Source organism: Hipposideros armiger, unplaced genomic scaffold (assembly GCF_001890085.2).
Source record: "Hipposideros armiger isolate ML-2016 unplaced genomic scaffold, ASM189008v1 scaffold_31, whole genome shotgun sequence".
NCBI lineage: Eukaryota > Metazoa > Chordata > Mammalia > Chiroptera > Hipposideridae > Hipposideros > Hipposideros armiger.
The window spans coordinates 3,399,229-3,402,259 of record NW_017731381.1 but is presented as its reverse complement, the minus strand read 5'-3'; the positions used below and the strand labels follow the sequence as shown (position 1 = coordinate 3,402,259).

Below are 3,031 nucleotides of genomic sequence, written 5' to 3'. Positions count from 1 at the left end.
ACACCAGGAACTTGGTTTTGTGGGTGCTGTCACCACAGCTACCACATGAAAGAGAGCTCCCAGTCCCTTCCTTTTGTCAAAATCTGGCACAGGTGCATCCCTGGGCCACAGGCGTGGCCCTAACTGCAGGGGAGGCTGGGAAAGTCAGTATCTAGAATTTCAGCTACTGTAAGTGGAGGTAGTTATTGCCCCTCATCCAGGCTCATAAACTAGGAGAGTCCCTGAATATAGGAGGGGTTCAAATGCCCGGCAGACAAGCCTAACAACAAGTGTCTAATACTAACCACAACAAAGAAACATAGGATGTTGGGGGGTACTGTATAGACTTGTCACATCTCTGTCATTTTACACTGAGATCAAAATCCAAACACCAAGAGGCCCTCAGTTGCCTACCCAACATTTCCCCCTTCTCCCTTAGGGTCAGAACTCCTGTGTTACATATTATAATAATGTGCCAGCTAATAAGTCACATATCCCAGCCTCCATTACAGGTAAGGGTGGGTAGCTAATGAGCAGAAGTCACTGGGTGGGGGGGGCTTCTAGGAAATTGTAAAAGTTCCTTTCCTCCTTTTGTTCCTGCCCAGACACAAAAGCAGTGGCTAGAGCTTCAGTAACCACCTAAGATAATGTAGCAACTAATACTGAAACCATTTGGCAAGGATGGCAGAGCAAACTCAGGAAGCTTCCAAGTACCTGATGACCTGTCAGATCAGCCCTGGACCACCCAACACCATTCTGTATGGGCTGGGGAAAAAAATAACCTTTTTAAAGCCACTGTTAACTTTGAGTCTCTGTTCCTAGCAGCTGAAGGTAATTCCTTACAGATACCAGCTGTCTTCAGTGGTTGCACAGGCGCTTCTAGGAATCCATGATGGTATCATCCTCCGGCACGTAGGAAAATCCCAGGAATGCACTTGAGGCCCCAGAGCTGCTGGCCACAGTGTCAGGAGTGCAGCCAATGGACTTTGACACGGCTTCCTGGGTGAACTCTGGGTCAAAGTTTTTCAAGTCATCAGGTCCAGCCTGTGAATATAAACCAATGATGAGAAGGGAACAGTGGGATCAGAACTGCCAAAGGAACCCACAAGCCCTGAGAGGGATTTTAGGCCTCCCCTCTAAATGCCTCAGGGACACCCTTATTAAGTGTCACCCATGTATTTTATTAGTTATTTTATTCCACAAGGTCCAATTACCACATATCAGTTCCTCTAACTCCCTGGCACCCTGCCTGCTCCATATATATATATATATTTAAATAGTTAGTATATATTTACTGAATGCCTACCAGGCACAGTTCATGACACTGGGAATACAGAGAAACAAAATAGAATTGCTTTCGTGGAGCTTATATAAGGAGTAGGAAAATTGGTAATAAGCAAGTATACAAATAGATTATTTTGGGTGTTGATAGGTCTTATGAAAAAGATAAAATGGGGTATGGTAGAGGGTGACTGGCTGCTTTAGCTATTTTGAAGGAAAATCTGTGTGAGAGCTTGTAAAAATGGTCACAAATTCTCCATTCCCAGCCAGAGGTGGAGTCTATTTCTCCATCCCTTTGATATGGATTAGCCATGTGACTTGCTTAGGCCAACAGGACATTACCAAATGTGATACAATCAGAGGCTTGAAAAACACACACTGCAAGTTCTCTCTTGCTGCACTTGGAACCCTAAGGCCACCATGTGAAGAAGCCCAGGCCAGCCTGTTGGAGCATAGGAGGCCTCATGAAGGAGAACCCAGTTGTCCCAGCTGCCGGCCCACTACCAGGCATGAAACTGAGGCAATTCTAGATCATCAACTGCCAGCTGACCGGCTAGCTGACCACTGACATGAGCTAGCCCAGCAGAGACAACTGGCCTGGCCCAGGCCAAAAAAAGCCCACCCAACTGACCCATAGAATCAGAATAAAATAAGCCACCTAGTTTGGGGGGTGGCTTGTTATAGCAGCAAGAGCTAACCGATACAACCTGTCCGTGGAGGAGGCACAGTCTGGGTTTTATGAAGTAAGCAGGTGAGCAAGTGGAGGGTCTGCAGAGCTGCTTTAGTATTTAAGCCTTAGGCTGTGGAACCAAACAGACCCTGGCTTCCAGCTTCTTAAAAGGCTATAGGGCACAGTGGGACTAGCCCAGGGCTCAGAGTTCCAAGACCAGAATGTGAATTCTGGGTCCTGGCCCTTGTTAGTCAGCTGGGTGGCCCTAAACAAGGCAGGTGTTTTCTATTTTTTACAAATGAAGACTCTGATGCTAAAGAAATGTATTCAAGGCCCCCCAAGTGGTAGGCGACAGAACCAGGAATTCACCCCCAGCATGTCCTACTCTACAGTTGATGCATTGCGTTCTAATACCTCCTTGTCTAGTATTCTGTATATTATTCTCTGGGGCATATGCTCAATATTATCCCCAAGGTCTTTTTCTAAAAAAAAAAACCTGGTTAAAGAAACCTTTCAGGTGCCTGCACTGAGTGTATCCTATCTGACAACTGATGTCAAGAGTCTGGTGCTCAAAGACACGTTCATGAACAGGTATTTCGCCTGAGGAAAGATGTAAATAGCGACTAACATTGGCAGTGTTGAGGTGTGCAGACGCCTGGATGGAGGGGACATGACACTGTTTGACACATTACAGGTGGCCGTGAGAACCTACCATGTCAGATGGGGCTCCATTCATTCATACTACCACTGCTAATTAATGTTTAAAAACTAACCACCTTCAGGGCTGGCCGAGTGGCTCAGTTGGTTAAGAGCTCGCTTAAGGGTTTGAGCTCTGAGCAACAGTGGTGTGAGTCCAGCCCGAGCTGAGCTGCCGCTGAGCTGCCAACAGGTGGCAGGATGGCTCAGCTAAAAGAAAAAAAAAATTGAAAAAAAAAAACCTAACCACCTTCACTATAAATGAAAGAAATACAAATTAAAACAATACAAGAGGCCATTTTTTACTTAACGAAGTTGCAAAGTAAAAAACAACAATACAGGGCCGGCCGAGTGGTGCACTGGTTAAGAGCTGGCTTGGGACACCAGCTCTGAGCAGCAGGGCCC

General features: G+C 46.2%; 1 protein-coding gene across 2 annotated transcripts in view; it reads right to left on the bottom strand.

Annotated features, from left to right (window-relative positions):
- Positions 1 to 1,018, bottom strand: part of IFT52 (intraflagellar transport 52) — a 49,394-nt gene extending 48,376 nt beyond the window's left edge. Inside the window, exon 1 of one of the 2 annotated variants that reach the window (XM_019637033.1) lies at positions 762 to 1,018. The gene's annotated coding sequence lies outside the window, so the exon portion shown is untranslated. The remainder of the gene's footprint in view (positions 1 to 761) is intronic. The other variant, XM_019637032.1, reaches the window with a different exon arrangement.
- Between the last annotated feature and the right edge of the window lie 2,013 nt (positions 1,019 to 3,031).